Raw genomic sequence first — 19,310 nt, forward strand, 5'->3', positions numbered from 1 at the left:
ATTCATATTACAACAATACATTTTTTTTTTAATTTTAAGAAATAGAAAAGTTGATTTGACGCAAGTTTTAACAACATTAGAGACGTCCTCGCCCTATAAATGTTTTATATATTTATATGTTCTCTTGATGAATGATTGATCAAATAAAAAAAATGTTTTTTTTTTTATAATGCAAGTTCTTGGTCATATTTGTACTTGTATATCCGCCATCAGTACAGGTTAACTGAGGCCAATGTCAAAGCAGTTGTTTTATGGCGCCTTTAGATCCCAAATAGCGACAGGACCTATTACATGTGACTAAACAAAGATAGTGAATGGTTAGAAGACAATAAAACAAAATGAAAGCTAATTCGAATAAATACAGCACCTTTTACGGTCATGGTCATCCAGGGAGTATAGCGATCGAAGTGAGTGAAATATAACGACTGGAATATTTGGATCACATAAACGCCAGAGATGTATTAATACCTGAGAGAGTTCTTCGCGTATTAAGGTATTTATACATCCTTGACCTTCAAACTATATTAAAATCAGGAAAATATCGCCCAACCGTTCAAAATCATCAAATTGATACATTTGAAACATAAAGACTGTCCTGGAACACAAACAAACGCCTTAACAATATGGTAACCGCTAAATGATCATGGTTTTATACACACTGTATTGGAATTGAATAACAGAAAAGAGAGGTAAGAGATACATACAAAATGCAAACAGTAATTCACAAAACACTGCAAAGAAAACTAAAGATTTTGGAAGAAGGATTCTTTTAAAACAGATTCTGAAATTTGAAAGTTTAGATATTTCTTTCTACACAAAAGGCGCCCGATGAAAAGTTTACATTCCGACCAACAAAATCATGACTGTAGAAGAGAGAATTTCCGAAGAATTAAATTCCGATATGGAAAGTAACGCAGTTCTAATCAGGTTAAGTTTTATAAATGATTGATTTGAACGTTAGAAAATTAGGTTTCATGTATTATAATTTTAAATCAAAACAAAGACAAGTAAGATGAACAAACAAACATCTTGTAATATCATACAGTAGGTTGAATTACACCAAGTTTACAACAATACCAGTAATAAGATTTCGAATCATTTTCCAGTACCGATACTGGTCACCTATTTACCGATTACCGCATCCCTTCAAATTGCAATATACTTCTATAGTACACTAGAGTGAAATATCCTGGGTGATCCTGTAACTTGATTGGTTATCTTGATAGTGTATATGAGCCCATATATCCAGTGAACAGAATGAAGGATCAGAATTGAAATTTATATTGTAATCAGGACGCTCCAGTGTAATACAGTTGCCAAGTTATTCGTGCCTCACGGGATGTGGGACCACATTCCATGTAAGTGCCTGATATCCTCATCGACTGGCAGCTCATTATATATAACACACAGATAGGAAATATGTGCACATATCCCCTTTAAAGAATCTGAATAACATAGAGTATCCCTTCACATTGCGACTATTACTCTGTATCTCTCATTGTAAGACCTCTAGCTGTTAATACACAAACCCGAAGTTACCTGTAGCCCTTGTAGGACACTGGAATATCAAAATGTTAAAAAATATTAAGCTTTTAAATTAAAAGAAGGGCAATTAAGTTATTAAATCTGATAAGTTTTGACGATAAAATCAGTGAATTAATGTACATGAATCCATGTTTTGTCACCTGTTTTAGTTAGAATATGATTTTACACGTGACACGTTCCTTGTTTAAAGTAAGTTAACATAACTGTTCTTGTTAATATGTCACGAAAAGAAGACTTATTGTCTTTGTGGCGATGTTGAAAGCCACACAACACGTTTAGTCTGAGGTAAGTTTATCTATTTTCAAAACATTTAAAAATGAATGCAAGGTGCAGCATGGCATTTATAAACATTTATGCACAATTTGTTTTAATTAATTGCATATATCTTTTTTTTTTTTAAATTAAGATGAATATTAACGAAAGCTTTCCAATAAGCTTAATAATTGTTTAACTAGCGATACTTTGTAAAGTGAAGTTACGCAAACTATAAGTTAGGAAACGTTGTAAGAAAGTGATTTAAAAGTCATATGAAACAAGTTTCTTGTCACTTTAATATTATGGATATAATTAAATCAGAACCAATGCATGCATTTATACTGAACTAAGTCCTATATCCACGTTTTCTTACATTTATAGACGAACCTTTTACGTAGTTTGTACCAATGATGTTTCTTCAGTAATTGTTGATCGCAAGCTATGTTGATCGCAAGCTAATTAACTTCGACTTTGTTGCCGAAGCTTACCGGATCGTAATGAATCAATACATATCACATGTAGTACGTGTACATAAGTACACTGATAGAGCCATATTTTTTCAATTTTCCAAGCGTTCCCAAATGTTAATTTAACTTTTCTTCAACAGTTAATAATTTAAAATATTTTAGCGTACTAAGTTTGTTCATTAAGAATCCTTCCAGGGAATGTTTGTTTACATTCATCCATCGCCGTTTTCACCTTGCGCCATGCGGTGGCAAAAATTTCAACGACAGGTCTCGTTGTAAACTCAGTGCATACAGGAAATGTCGGGAATTATAGTACGGGGAAGACGATAATGTAATAGCAGTACATTTATGAAAATTTTGATATTTTAAAGGATTGTTTTTTTTATGTGGAAGTTCACATACATTTGTTTTATAGTTAAACTTAATTATATCAAGCACATTCAATATTTCTTGTTTCCCACTACAATAAGAATGATACGAAAAGGTGATATGTAAACTGCATATATTCAATTGGCTTATCAAGCATCATGAGACTATATTACGGCATTTCCATTGGCTATTCGTTAGTTCACAGAAGACTTCCAAAGGTAAAGACGATGTAATTTCGTCCTTGACAACGGACACCTCAAGCAAGTTCCGTCCGGTAGTAAAATCCTTGCATCGGGATTTGCGAGTATGAAGACATGCACTGTTGAAATGATGAGTTTAAATCTGAAGCTCCGTGAAGGAATAGTGGTATGGTAGTTGCATATTGAAGGGCTATTACAATAACTTTTCGAAGGTTCCAAACATAACTTATTTCAAGGTCAAATATCTTACGCTTCCTAACAAACCCTCTTCGCTCAGTGCACTCCAAATTTCCAGCTCTTCATCTAAATCAACAAACTTTGCAAAAATACTTATTTAAACTGACATTTCATTTTGTTTTGAATATGCATAATATAGTTTAAACTGATCTTTACACAAACAAACAATTAGCAATATCTAATGCTCTGCTAATTGACGTATTGGTATAAACATAGAAAATATACACAAGATAAATAAATAAAAATCTATTCTACTACAATTCTATATATAATTCTATAAGTTATATAACGCCAGTATCTGTATAGAGTTGTTTTTCAAAATGAAACCACATCTTAGACCACACTTTAACTAGAGGCGAAAGATATCAAAAGGGTATTTCAAACCCATTAACCGGAAAACCAGTGGCAAACACTGTACTTTTGGTTTAACATAGAAATACGCGAGGATAAAGAGTAAATGCATTTACGAGACCAGCTAACGAATAATTATTTGGAGTTTTGTATTGTACGGGTACCCTCAACCTTTATTTGTTATATACAAGAGAAAAATTTAAAACATTGAACTCATCCGACTTTCTATATCAAGAGATTTAGAAAATAAATTGATAGTCTCATCGTTTCCTGATCATTTGCTCTTTCATCATACACCATTTATGGTAAGCTATTTTAAGTTCCAACAAAGATGAAATACAGATTACAGGGTGAATTGTTTAAATCCGGTATTGTCTTTCCTGATCCAAAAAATACTTCCTTATACAAAGTTTTCGTGTACCTGATATAGACTTGACTGCACTGGTAAGGCAATCTGGTGCATGACAGATGTTTATAATTGCAAATCATTATTTAACTTGATACTCATGATATAAAAAAGTAAAATCACAAAAATACTGAACTCTGAGGTAAATTCAAAACGAAAAGTCCCAAATCAAATGGCAAAATCAAAAGCTCAAACACATCAAACGAATGGAAAACAACTGTCATATTACTGACTTGGTACGGGCATTTTCTTATGTAGAAAATGGGAGGTAAAACCTGAATTTATATCTAGCTAAAACCTCTCACTTGTATGAGAGTCGCATCAAATTCAATTATATTGGCAACGATGTGTGAACATAACAAATTGACACAAAAATGTCATAGTGACAAATCATGGGCTTTGCTCATCTTCTTTTTTACATTAACAAAAATGAAAGACAAAAATACGAAAGAAAGATAGCGTTCTTGGTAAATCGGAAATTGTCTCCCTACAATAAGTACAATATGTTAAAGTTATGCATTCTGGTTTGTCTGTCCTTTCGTTCGTCCGTCCGTCCGATTATCTGTCCCGCTTTAGGTTAAAGGTTTTGGTCAATGCAGATTTTGATGAAGTTATTAAAGTCCAATCAACTTGAAACTTTGTACACATGTTTCCTGTGATATTATTTTTCTACTGTAATGCCAAATTAGAGTTTTCAACCCATATTTCACGACACACTGAACATAGAAAATGATAGCGCTAGTGGGACATTTGTGTACTATGGACACATCCTTGTTTATTACTAATTTTCGGCATGAACACTCAAAACGAAATCTTTGAAAGCTCAGTAACAATTCACGAGCTAAATAATCACAGAAAAGTAAAATCAAAATATTATACGACAAAATTTATCCAAGTGAACCAGAACTGTATTTTTCAACCTTCAAAGTCATTAAGAGAAAGCTTGTAAAAATCAAGTCAGTATCAAAGCACTGCTAACTAGAAGATGAAACCCGGCTACTATTATTGTAAGTGCTTTGTAAGCAGAGTTGTGGTATTCTATAAACTTAATAATAAGTAATAATAATACTAGTAGATCATCTATGATCAGTTTACGGAGATTGGCATGGTACATGCACGTTAAACTATTGCAATAAAAAATACAGTTGGATGAAAGGGTCCAGAATGCATGTTCCCTTATGGAGCAACATAAATGGTTTATTGCATAGTTTTGGGTCCCCATGCTCCCTTTTTCAAACTCCTTGCAAAAACTTTGTCCTTTAACTGTTGTTTAATTTTGTTCTAAATAAGCTTGAAATATTTGTCGCTGAACAAGCAATAACGACACAATTACAGAGGAGGTAATGATGTCGCTAACGTAAAATGTTGTTTTTCGCGACGTCAAACTTTGACATATCGGGAAAAGATTCATTTTTTTAAAGATCACTTGTACCAATTTTCATAAAAAAGTCAATAGTACATTTTTTTTTTAATTTGATAAACAGACAGCAAAATTTTTTATCTTCTAAATTTATGAACATTTGATAACAAATAGTATTTCTATTAGTAGAAAAAATTCACAAATTTATAGAATAGTTATATAGAAAAGTTATTACAAAAAATTAAACAAAAAACAGCTTGTGTTTATCTTTTAAAACAAAAAAGTTGTGTTATTCTTTCGAAAAGAAAAATACGTCATTAAATCCGAATTTTGAACAAATATCTGTAATTTCGACCTCATTTTACACAAAAATTAACACAAGAAAGTATATTTTGTATTACATATTTGAATTAATCTGGTAAAAAATAGCCTACATGCAAATTTTCATCAAAATTTTAATATATTAGGATCAAAACTGTATCCTATGCCCTTTTAAAGAATCAATCAGAAACCTAGCGATGCTCATTTGCGAATATATCGTGGCATTAACACAGAAAACAGAAAATAGGTTAAAGAATTAAATCATATTTTACGGTCATGTTATAGGAGTTTACAAATAAGTTATACATATGAGGAACTCAGTTCCTGCAGATAAAAAGTTGTCTTATACATTTTGTATATAGATGTTAACCTTTAACATTTTTAGCTCACCTGGCCCGAAGGGCCAAGTGAGCTTATGCCATCACTTGGCGTCTGTCGTCGTCCGTCGTCTGTCGTCGTCTGTCGTCGTAAACTATTTCAAGATTCTTCTCCTCTGAAACTACTAGGCCAAATACTTCCAAACTTTAACTGAATGTTTCTTAGGGTATCTAGTTTATAAATTGTATCCGAAGTTTTGATCTATCAACAATTATGGTCGCCATTGCTAAAAATAGAACACAGGGGTCAAATGCAGTTTTTGGCTTATATCTCAAAAACGAAAGCATTTAGAGCAAATCTGACACGTGGTAAAAATGTTCAGTAGATCAAGATCTATCAGCCCTGAGATTTTCAGATGAATCAAACAACCCATTGTTGGGTTGCTGCCACTTAATTGGTAATTTTAAGGAAATTTTGCAGTTTTTGGTCATTATCTTGAATATTATTATAGATAAAGATAAACTGTAAACAGCAAAAATGATCAGCAAAGTAAGATCTACAAATAAGTTAATATGACCAAAATTGTCAATTGACCCCTTAAGGGGTTATTGTCCTTTAATGACAATTTTTCACAATTTGTTCATCATATTTGCTAACTTTAAAAAATCTTCTCCTCTAAAACTACTCATCCAAATTCAACCAAACTTCAACTGAATGATCAGTAGGGTGTATAAAATAAAGTGTGTGTTTTATTTTCTATTTCGTCAAAAAAACAGGGGTGTCATGGCTAAAAATAGAACACAGGGTAAAATGCAGTTTTTCAAGAATCTTCTCCTCTGAAACTACTAGGCCAAATACTTACAAACTTTAACTGAATGTTCCTTATGATATCTAGTTTATAAATTGTATCCGAAGTTTTGATCTATCAACAAACATGGTCGCCATTGCTAAAAATAGAACATAGGGGTCAAATGCAGTTTTTGGCTTATATCTCAAAAACTAAATCAGTAAGAGCAAAAGTGACAGGGAGTCAAAGTGATGAAAAGGTCAAGATCTATCTGCTATGTAATTTTCAGGCTAATTGAACAACCTATTGTTGGGTAAATGTCAGATATAGTTATTTTTAGCTCACCTGGCCGAAAGGCCAAGTGAGCTTTTCTCATCACTTGGCGTCCGGCGTCCGTCGTCGTCCGTCGTCGTCGTCCTGCGTTAACTTTTACAAAAATCTTCTCCTCTGAAACTACTGGGCCAAATTTAACCAAACTTGGCCACAATCATCATTGGGGTATCTAGTTTAAAAAATGTGTCCGGTGACCAGGCCAACCAACCAAGATAGCCGCCATGGCTAAAAATAGAACATAGGGGTAAAATGCAGTTTTTGGCTTATAACTCAAAAACCAAAGCATTTAGAGCAAATCTGACGGGGTAATATTGTTCATCAGGTCAAGATCTATCTGCCCTGAAATTTTCAGATGAATCGGACATTTCGTTGTTGGGTTGCTGCCCCTGAAATGGTAATTTTAAGGAAATTTTGCTGTTTTTGGTTATTATCTTGAATATTATTATAGATAGAGATAAACTGTAAACAGCAATAATGTTCAGCAAAGTAAGATCTACAAATAAGTCAAACATGACCAAAATGGTCAATTGACCACTTTAGGAGTTATTGCCCTTTATAGTCAATTTTTAACCATTTTTCGTAAATCTTAGTAATCTTTTAGAAAAATCTTCTCCTCTGAAACTACTGGGCCAAATTTAACCAAACTTAGCCATAATCATCATTGGGGTATCTAGTTAAAAAAATGTGTCCGGTAACTCGGCCAACAAACCAAGATGGCCGCCATGGCTAAAAATAGAACATGGGGGTAAAATGCAGTTTTTGGCTTATAACTCAAAAACCAAAGCATTAAGAGCAAATCTGACAGGAAGTAAAATTGTTGATCAGGTCACGATCTATCTGCCCTGGAATTTTCAGATGAATCAGATAATCGGTTGTTAGGTTGCTGCCCCTGAATTGGTAATTTTGAGGAAATTTTGCTGTTTTTTTGTTATCTTGAATATTATTATAGATAGAGATAAACTGTAAACAGCAATAATGTACAGCAAAGTAAGAACTAAAAATAAGTCACTATGACCAATATAGTCAATTGACCCCCTAAGGAGTTATTGCCCTTCATAGTCAATTTTTAACAATTTTCTTAAAATTTGAAGATTTTCAGTAACATTTTCCACAGGAAGTACTGTTATAGATAGAGATAATTGTAAGCAGCAAGAATGTTTAGTAAAGTAAGATCTACAAACACATCACCATCACCAAAACACAATTTTGTCATGAATCCATCTGTGTCCATTGTTTAATATTCACATAGACCAAGGTGAGCGACACAGGCTCTTTAGAGCCTCTAGTTTTTTATTTACATATTATTCTAGTGTGTAGTTTTCTTTTTCATACCCAATACTCTCTTTCTGTCAATTGACCCCTTAAAGAGTTATTGCCCTTTAAGGACAATTTTACACAATTTAAAAAGAAAAAAAATACAATGAATTGGACACTCAATCTCTTAAACGAAAGATAAATGCCAAAAAATCAAGGTGAGCGATTCAGGCTCTTGAGAGCCTCTTGTCTTATTTCCTATAAGTTAAGAGTTTTTTTTGTTATTGAGTTGTGAACCTTGAACTTTTTAAATTATATAACAAGAGAAAAATTACAATTGAAATATTAGTATATATTTATAGGTTAAAGACAAGTTTAGAATCCTTTCCTGAGTATTTTCTCTTTCGACATAAAACCACTTCAAGTAAGCTATTTTAAGTTATAACAAACAAAATCCGGATTACTGGTTAAATTGCTTAATTCCGCCTTAGCCTTTGCTGTCATCCAAATTACTTCCTTATGAAAACTATTCGTGTGCCTGAATTCAATTGTAAGTTTCAATTTTGTTCATGTCAGATGTTTCACTAGCAAATCATTGTTGAAATTTATATTATGAAAGCGGAAATATTGTCGTTTTAATAGGTAAGCAGTAATGCAAAAGTTAGTGTAAAATGAAAATAATATTTTGTAAATACAAAACGCCGGGGATGGAAACTTACTGTACCCGATTGTAAGGATTTTACTAGCGGAGTCGTATTGGTAGTCTTTCATTATTGAAGAATATTGTGTATGCCCGAATCTATTTCTACAACCAGAGTAATGGAAAAAATCATGAAACATATATACACGTAAAGCATAGGCTTTATTTGATAAAAGTGAATTATTTTAGGTGGTACATTATTTATATTTTAATCTGTAGAAATGCTGACAGCAACCAATAGTTTCAAATAGATGTACATTGATGATCATAATGGTGTACTGTCTCGACTCTGTAATCGTTTATATATAAATGTGTTCAAATGCCAGAGTAAACAAAAAAAAATCTATAATAGAACCGAAGGAAAATTTTCTGCAAATATTCAATCAGTTGGCCGAAAAAAAACCCAACTACAAGATATAAAGTAAATAGATAAATAAATCACCACGTCTCTCACAGAACATATATATATATTAAGGTATTCTAAACTAGTTTTGGAAAGGAACCCATTGTGAATAGGTAATTAGAACTATCATACTTCACGTTAAAATGCCATATTTTGATTGTTTAATAAACTCATCATAGATACTAGGATTAAATTTTGTATACACGCCGACGCGCGTTTCGTCTACAAAGGACTCATCAGAGACGCTCGAATCCAAAAAAGTTAAAAAGGCCAAATAAAGTACGAAGTTGAAAAGCATTGAGGACAAAAATTCCTAAAAGTTTTGCAAAATACAGCTAAGGTAAGCTATGTCTGAGGTAGAAAAGCCTTAGTATTTCAAAAATTCAAAATTTTGCGAAAAGTAAATTTATTAATATAACCATATCAATGATAATTCATGTCAGCACACAAAAGTGCTGACTACTGGGCTGGTGATACCCTCGGGGAAATAAATCTCCACCAGCAGTGGTATCGACCCAATGGTAGTAAATAAACTCATCATAGATACCAGGACTAAATTTACTATGGCACATTTCATTAGTTTATAAATTTACATTAGTTTTGGCTAAAATAATGTATTATAATGATGTATTAGTATACTATAGCTAGCAGCAGAACAAACTGTCTCACGAACAGACATTCAGTTATAATTGTTAAATAATAAGGCGCATATGTACTAGCAACGTAAAGATAGTTATTTTTATGTGTCGGTCCCGAATCAGGTATTTCAGTGGTTGTCGCTTGTTGCTGTATATCATATTTATTTTTTGTTAATTATATTGTACTTAAATGAAGCCGTTTGTTTTCTAGTTTGAGTTGTTTTACATTTGTCATTTTCGTGGCCTTTTATAGCTGAAAATGCGGTATGTGTTGGTAATTTCTCTGTCATTTGTTCTCTTCGTTTCTTGTGGTGAATTGTCTCATTTGCAATCATACCACATCCTTTTTTAAAATAATTTATTTTCATGCTTAAATGCACCGTGTAGTTCGTTTCTCGGGATACATTTAAACACACGACATATACAGACTCTTACCCTGTCTCGCTGTAAAATTGTTGAATGTTCTTCTTACCGGGATACACATTTCATACATCAGAGTCATTTGTTTACTATGCCGGAGGAAATGCTATTGTACAATGCCCAAAGTGTTTTAAATAAAATTGTGTATAATTAAAAAGACCATATTACTTTCATTTCAAACTATACTATATAATATGAATAATAATTATAAAAAGTAAACTAGAAATAAGCGAATTAATGTCAGAAAAGGGATAGAAAGAAGGTGCAAGTTATAAGCACTAACGACTTTCCTCTTCTCTATGGATTTCCAAACAGCAAAATTAAAATAAAAATGTATTATATACTATATTTTAACCACATTATTTCAGTTAACCACCTTTATTATATACCATAAAATTGATATTGTACACATTAACCTATTTCAGGTGACATCAAAAGCTGTCATAATGTGATGGGCAAAGGTAAGTTTGACAACATTATCTTATATAAGAACAACAACATCAAATTACAAATTCATTTTAAATTCACATAGGAAGTCAGAAGAGTATGCACTTTAATTTATTTTAGAAGGACTTTATATTTATATAGATAATTACATTTTGTTTTATTATAGAAAAAAAAACTTGTCAGATTGACAAGATTGTTTTCCGTTGAAGTCGCACTGTATAAACCCTTTTTATTTCTGATAAACATGCAGCACTTAATAATTTTCTTTGAAGAAAAAACCTGACAGATTATGTTGTGAAAGATATTTAATTTTAGACATTTGTTTTCGGCAGATATTAATCTGTAAGTTGAACAGCTGTTGTGTCTTCAGCGACTTATCGGTACAGGAGTTTGACATTGATAAACTTTTGACTATTTACTGGTCGATTTATCGTTGGATTTAAAGGTTATAACCTTGCTGAAACTGTAAGTATCTCTGACTATTTCTTTCCTGTTTCACTTAATCAATCATGTTTTATGAAACCATATTGATGGATTCAAATGTATTGGGTCATATTTGGTTTTAAAAAAGTAACGTCTTAGCACTGAGTCTTAGCATCTCACTTCCAGTAAGAGTCATGTTAATTAATGGACATGTAGTGGGGTTAATCTCCTCCATTCCGTTATTTTGTGTACAGTAGATCACAACCGAACATGATTTTTTTCAAAGCTTAATTTTTTTTTCTGAAATAGGGTCAGGGGTAATATAACATATCTTACTGTAAAGAAATAATGTTTTTTTTTTCTATTTTTTCTAGTATCGTTATAGTAATTTTGTGCATTCACTGTTATTTAATTCCGAAAGGGGAAGTTTCAGATCTACAATGTAGGCCAATGTGAATGAAATGCAATTGATAATCTTAAAAATAGATTTTTTTTCTCAAAATAAAAACCGAATGTACGCAAAAATACATGTTCCATGTATTGACTTTGACAAAACTGAAATGAAATTCAAAACGAGCAAACAGTGCCAATTTAGGAAATGAATGATGAATTTAAAATCATACAGAAATAGTTTCTTACAATAATATTGTTATGGAAATTATTGAACAAATGCATGCATATATACTAACCCTAGTCTTTTATGAACGTTATTTTACATTTATTACGACTCTATAACGTTTTATGAACAAATAATATTTCATTTACTAATAGTTGATCTTTGTTGCCTAATATATCGGCTAATGCCATTGATAGACAATCAACTCAGGAGAGTGGACCACGTTTTTAATCATTACTGCATCACGGTTTTCCACATGTACTTGCACAGTGTGGGGCCGGTGTTTTAACGAGAGGTCTCGTACTTACAGAAAAATATGTGCAAATAGGAGTACGAGATGACAACTTATAGTTCTGAAGATTTTAATACGATAAAGGATTGCATTATAGAAAAACATCTCTGCACATTCAAGTACATAAAACGTGTTCAACTTTTTTTTTAAATCTGAAGTATCATATGACTTATACAATTGTGACTTATGCGTATGTTATAATTAATTAGATAAACTATACCTTATGGATTAGGGAGCTACCATTAGATTTTTAGGGGGGGGGGGGGGTGGGGTTAGGATGAAATTTGGAAAAAAAGGCAGGACAGGATTTTGAGTAAAAAAAGGCAGGATATGTAACTTGGCAAAAAAAAAAGGCAGGATGACAATTGTTGTAAAAAAGTCAGGATAAGCTAAGAAAAAAAAGGCAGGACCTAATAGACTGAAAAATAAAAAGGTAGGACAGAGATTACAACCAAAAAAAAAGAAAACAAACCAGGACACAATTTTTCATCCCCCCCCCCCCCCCCCCCATGAATCTGCATTTCATTTTCATTCGTCCCTAATTTTTACTGAGCAATACTAAATTATTTTACTGATGAGATACGAGCCGTACACATTTTTACTGGAAAACATTTTTAGCTTTAAGCATTTGAATAAGTTTGATGTTTACGTGTAGTGATATAATACAACTACCGACCGACATAATAGCCTGTTCATTTTCACCTAAATACATCCATCATGACATATGATACATGTAACTCTATATCTGATTTGTTACTATTGTTCATTGCTTCAACGTTGCTTTAGTGGGAGAAATAATTTGTTTAATTGTGCGTCATTGTATAGTTTTGTTTAGTTGATAAAGACTGTAAATGAATGGACAATTATGAATTGTCAAAAAAACTAAAATACTAATTCATGTTTATCCTTCGAAATATGATACAAATATTGATCATTGTTATTAAAAGGTGTAGATTTGTAAGGTCTTAAATGAGAACGATATGACGAGGCATTAGAAAAAAAAAAACATTAATCTATAGTACCATGGGTTTTGATAATTTTCTTGGTACTATTTAAAAGTTTTTTTTCCTTTGTTGCATTTTCACTCATAGAACTTTTCTAAAGAAAAAAAGTGTTGCCACATAATATTAAACGCACCATGCTCAAAATATAGTTACCCGAAACGAAAAGAACACTCGGTTCTTATACATATATATCTTAGCCCAAAAAAATAAATAAAATAAGCGTTATTTAATTTTCAGTTGGTATCTTTTAACATTTTCAATATTTTAAGGCATAACAAAAAAAAAAAAATCAACAGGTTAGTTATTTTTAGCTTGCTTTCAACAACTGCCAGCATTTATTGATGCGATATTGTTTAAAATTATTGTTTTTGTTTGTACTTGTGTTTCTTTGTTACCGTGTTCACTTCTCTGTCAACAGTTAGAAACTGCACTTAGAGATCTTGGGGTTGATGAAGGTGCTAGATTTTCTTGCTGCGTTGAAAACACAATGGTGGCCTTGAACTGTTATCAGCTCTTTGGTCGGGTTGTTGTGTCTTTAAAACATTCCCCGTTTCCCTGCTCTTTTCCATAAATGTACATAATATCATTTATTATAGTTTCATGCTTCACCTTCTTGTTCTCCGTAGATTTGCTGCAAAATTCTAGTATGTCGTTAAACATTGTTATTTTAAGAGAGAGATATTATAAGAAAGCAAAAAAGAAAAAAGTCGAAAAGGTAATCTACATGTATTTCCATAACGTTAAATCCATTTAGATTTTATTTGTTTGATCTTTAATAAAATGCACTTCTATACTAATTAAAAAGAGAAAAAAATGAAATAAAATTGTATTTAAATATCAATGATATAAAACCAATCCACAATAGTGTTGATGACATTTAAGTAAAGTCAGATTAATTGGAAGTTTAATCCAGCAAAATATCAGACGGTCTAGGACCTAGAAAACTTTATCCAAATACCTGTAGGTATTATACACAAAACAAATTTAATAAAATGGAATTCATATAACAAAGAAGAAATCTGCTTTAAGACTTCTTCCACGTCTTCACTGGAATTTTGTTGAAATGATTTACCACATGACCACCTTTTGGACTCCAGATTGACATATTTTATCAGACACCACAATCGTCGGTGATCGTGTGTTGACCTCGGGGTGTTATGTTTTTAGTTGTTAGGTTATTGCCTCATTTTATTCACATTAAAAAAATCTGTAGTGAAATTCTCTCATAACCTTGTGTTTATTTTAGAAAATAATGGTTACAAATATCAAAAAACACAATCGAAATCACGATCAGGACTATCAGAAAAGTTTTCTTTTTCTCACAGTTCTATATGTTTGTTTTGTATTTATCAGCGTACGAGACAAAAATGTCCACTTATTGAACAGTCCTTATTTTGAAAGAAGAGAGCACTCCAGTCAAAGTTAATACCAATTTGTCGTTAACATTCTGTTACAAAACTATCACGAGTTTAAAAAAATGTTTGTTACCAACTGTCTGTATGCTTCCCTTATGCAAGGTTGACTTTAGGTAGATTGATTAAACCACTTCTGATCGTATACATGTAGCTCTTCAAGTATTTAGATATCTAAACACCCTGGCTTGCAATGTAGTGGGTTCCTGATGAACGTAAGTCCGGAATACGCGTTTCGTTTGCAACAGATCTATAAAGTATTATTATTGTTTTCATTAATCTGAAATATGAAAATCAATTTACATAGTGGTAACCTTTAGTTCACAAGACTTGTTGTCATAGTTTATGTGTTCATCTCGGATTAGTGCCTTCTTTGAGATCGTATGAATCGATTTCTATGTACCTGATTTGTATTTTGAATGTTAAAGCCTTATGATATTAAGACGGAAATGTACTAATAAAATTGTTAGGTAAAAAAGGATTGTTTATCATCCGTATACGTTGAAAATGACAGGCCTTCGTTGGATTGTTCAACTGATAGCATTACTAATTAGTAATTTACGGATCAATGTGTGAAATTTGATGGATAAATTCTTTTGAAGCTGACTTATTAATTGCGTATCAAATAAAAGATAATTCTGACGCGCACATTCTCATAGATGTGTTTGCTTTGAATTCAGAATACTAACAATACGTGTATTTCTTTACCTAAACCAGACAATTTAGAATATCGGCTTCCATATTAAATGATTTTTATAATTGCTTTAATTGTTTACTTGGGACAAATTAAAGGACAACTTTGTCAAACAGGCGTTGTTAAATCTCATTCTTATGTTACAGAGATTAGAAAACAGAACGGTTAAAAGGGGAATGGCTATCAAATTTTGAATGCCCACGCTCGGTGCGTTCTTGCTTCCCAACTTGTTTTTGAACTCGTATGAATTGTATATAAAAGAAAATCGAAAAATACTACAGGACATTCAAACTCATATGTAAAAAAATGACAACGCCATGACTAAAAATAAAAAAAAGACGAACAGACAAATATTAGTACACAAACACAAAACACAACAAAGAAAACTGAAGGCTGAGTAACACGAACCCAACCCAAACCTGGCGGTGATCCCAGGTGCTCTGGAAGGGTTACAAGATCCTGCTTGACATGTGGCACCCAGCGTGTTGCTCATTTTAGTACAAACCCGGTTATAAGTATAATTCAGTAGATCACATTCGGGAAAAAGGGGTAGAGATTGTAGTTACGACATTATGAACATTTTTGTTATCACCTGTGAAACGAATCGAAATACAATAACGATTAACCAACACGTGATGGCTTCCGTAAAATTGACAAAGGAATGATTTCAACTTTACTGCTTGGAACTCTTTGTTTTAATAGCCGCCTTGTGAGCAGCAATCCTCTATCAAGGAAATAATGGAAGGAATTGCATGCCCTGGAATAACGTATATATGTATACAGGTACTGCTAGAATGTCGCTACATAGAAATAGAAAATTTAGAATTAGGAAGCTGATATCATCCCTTTAGCCGTAAAGTTTTGTTTTCAAACGACCCTCATTGTCAATTTTTAGATGTAAGTCGAGATATGAGGCAGACTAAGCTATATTTGTTTTATCCTTTATCTCAAGTTGGATGGGACAGATGCGTTCAACATAGTCACCAATTTTGAATTATTCAGTTGGACAACATCATATATAAAACGGAAAGTAAAGTTAAAGAAAACTGTTAACTTCTTATTTTTCTTGCTCATTTTTTTTTCAATGAGAATGCCGATTGTTTGTTGAAAATAGATAAAGAGACAGGAATAACATGATGTTTAACGTTTTCCTATTAGCAACTGCCCATTTTTTACTAATATAGTCCTTAGTGTTGACAGTGGATTACTTGCTATTAATTTTTATACCCCTTCCAAATTTATTTCTCCATGTTTAATGCCTCAAATTGCAAGAAGGGGGGTGAAATTACACTATATAAAATTTGGGTTCAGAATTTTAAAGGAAAGTAGTGATTTGGTCCAGCTAAAAAGGGTTAAAAATTAGCACTTCGGAAGCTGTCAAAAGATTTCAAGACGCCCTAAACATAAAATTGTTCATATTTTGAGTTAGAGCTGATGAAGTTTTGTATAATTTTAATATAATTTGTCCCAAAAGTAGTACAACACACTGTAAAAATTTCATTGAGAAAGCGCAGGTGGGATTTTTTAAATTTTCATTTATGTTCTAAAAGAAATACACTACGAAATAATTGTGGTCTCGGACCATATCGTAAGTTTTACGGTTCCAAGACAATTCAACTCCACCACAGAGTCAGAATTTCTCAACTCACCTTTGACTATAGGTCCATCATATCCACTGCGTCAATCTGACACAGGCGCCCATTAAGTCATGTTCATTGTGATGATGTAGGTTTTGATGAGACTGTCAACAAAGTGAGAGGTTTAGCGCTATAAAACCAGGTTTAATCCACCATTTTTACATTTGAAATGCTTGTACCAAGTCAGGAATATGACAGTTCTTGTTCATCCGTTTTTGATGTGTTTTGTCATTTGATTTTGACATGTGATTAGGGACTTTCCGATTTGATTTTCCTGTGAGTTCAGTATTTTTGTGATTTTACTTTTTTTATAGTTACTATCACTTTGTGCTTTGGAAATTTGCTGTTTGGTGATGTATGCGAATCTTTATGCGCTTTGAATCCTGGTCAGAATTTGACAATACTTTCGGTGCATTTTGATTTGATCTGCTCTTCAACAATTGTAATAGGTTTCGGATCTTTCAATATATTTTTACCTCGAGCATCACTGAAGGAACATTATTTATCGGAATGCGCATCTGGGTCATCAAAATTGGTCTAGTTTATGTTATAAATTAATGTTGACCATCCCAACGTCTATGAAGTTAATATTTAAACCGTTGTACAATTTGTTTTTCGGCAAATTATTAAAGCACACAGAGACTGTTAACAGTATGATATTTGCATTGCCGATGAGACATAAGAATGGGGCAGCAGACAAAATATTGATAGGATAGAAACAGTGTACCAAAGCCCGTATGTTTAAATAGCGAAACAGATGACACAACATGGGATCACAATGAAAACAACAAAAAAAATCAATGATAAACAAACGGCCACACCATACTGCCATCGTCAATCAACAGTCGCGATCGTGATTATATATCTTGCATATTAGATACATTTCGTTTTGATTTGTTATATCCCATAAGAATAATTGCCTTCCCTTTCTTTTTCATTAATAGTATATATATATATGTGTTCGAATCCCGGCGAGGGAAGAACAAAAAATTTGCGAAAGCAAATTTACAGATCTAACATTGTTGGGTTGGTGTTTAGACGAGTTGTATATACATAATGTACACAGCCATGTATCACCATCATTTCTGGTGATCCGATGGATAAATCTGTTGTAGAGTTGTCACTGACGTACTTATTAATATAATTATTTTCTGTGACTGTATCTTGCATTAATTTGTAGAATCCGTTACTATAGATAATTGAGCTGATCTGTAACAATAGCATCATCATCCCTTATATATCATGTACTGTAGTACGCCGCTAGATTAAAACTGACGAGAAAAGGTATCACACGGCCACCGAAAGCTTTATTATTGTGAAGCCCAGGTGGTCGTGTGGTCTAGCGGGACGGCTACAGTGCAGGCGATTTGGTGTCATGATATCTCAGTAGCATGGGTTCGAATCCCGGCGAGGGAAGAACAAAAAAAATTGCGAAAGCAAATTTACAGATCTAACATTGTTGGGTTGATGTTTAGACGAGTTGTATATATATATATATATATATATAGTGTCTAAAATAGCAATAATCAACAACATTCAATCTATCTAGGTGTGGATCAGTTTGTAAATAAACTGATGTATATATATGGAAGTGTTTAACGACCTTGACTGATGCAGTTACTAAATTAAATTATACTAGAACACACCCGCGAAATCGCGGGCATTCAGAGCGGAGTTAAAAGTATGTAAAGTGTTGTTACAAGTTTTATACCTCCTCCTTCATTTCCAAAATTCCCAATTTTTGGTTTTCTATCAATTTCAATATGAACATACATTTAGTATGTTATGAACATTTAAGTAAGGAGCCTGTAGTTCAGTGGTTGTCGTTTGTTTGTGTGTAACATATTTGTTTTTCGTTCCTTTTTTGTACATAAATAAGGCCGCTAGTTTTCTCGTTTGAATTTTTTTACATCGTCATTTCGGTACAAAGTGCATTTCGGGGCCTTTTAAAGCTGAGTATGCGGTATCGGGGCTTTGCTCGTTGTTGAAGGCCGTACGGTGACCTATAGTCGTTAATTTCTGTGTCATTTTGGTCTCTTGTGGAGAGTTGTCTCAACATGGCAATCATACCACATCTTTTTTTTTGTAATCAATGAATGGAAAATTTCAGAAAAGGTATCAAAAGTTCACATGAATAATTTTAGCGCTTATCTGTATATTACTATATAAATAAAGTGTATTTACTTTCAATTCTTAGTTTACTAATCGATCCATGGTGGTCAATTGACATAGTATACAGACCCTCTCCATTTAATAAACTCTGAACAGAATTAAAATACACTTTATTCGTACTATTTGTTTGTTCAAAGTATACAGAAAAACGCAAACCGGAAGTATAATCTGACTTAAAATTTCGTCCAATGACGGGACAATATCCGGATGCCTTTTTTCTCGTTTTTCTCCCAAAATAACTCAAACTGA

The 19,310-nt window shown here is 32.6% G+C and overlaps 1 long non-coding RNA gene across 1 annotated transcript in view; it reads left to right on the forward strand.

The window, feature by feature from the left end:
• The first annotated feature begins 8,759 nt into the window (after window positions 1-8,759).
• LOC143047596 (uncharacterized) overlaps window positions 8,760-19,310 on the forward strand; it is a 33,841-nt gene continuing 23,290 nt past the window's right edge. Inside the window, exons 1-3 of the long non-coding RNA XR_012969605.1 lie at window positions 8,760-8,845; window positions 10,790-10,825; window positions 11,144-11,276. This is a non-coding gene — a long non-coding RNA (uncharacterized LOC143047596). The remainder of the gene's footprint in view (window positions 8,846-10,789; window positions 10,826-11,143; window positions 11,277-19,310) is intronic.

Source organism: Mytilus galloprovincialis, chromosome 1 (genome assembly GCF_965363235.1).
Source record: "Mytilus galloprovincialis chromosome 1, xbMytGall1.hap1.1, whole genome shotgun sequence".
Lineage (NCBI taxonomy): Eukaryota > Metazoa > Mollusca > Bivalvia > Mytilida > Mytilidae > Mytilus > Mytilus galloprovincialis.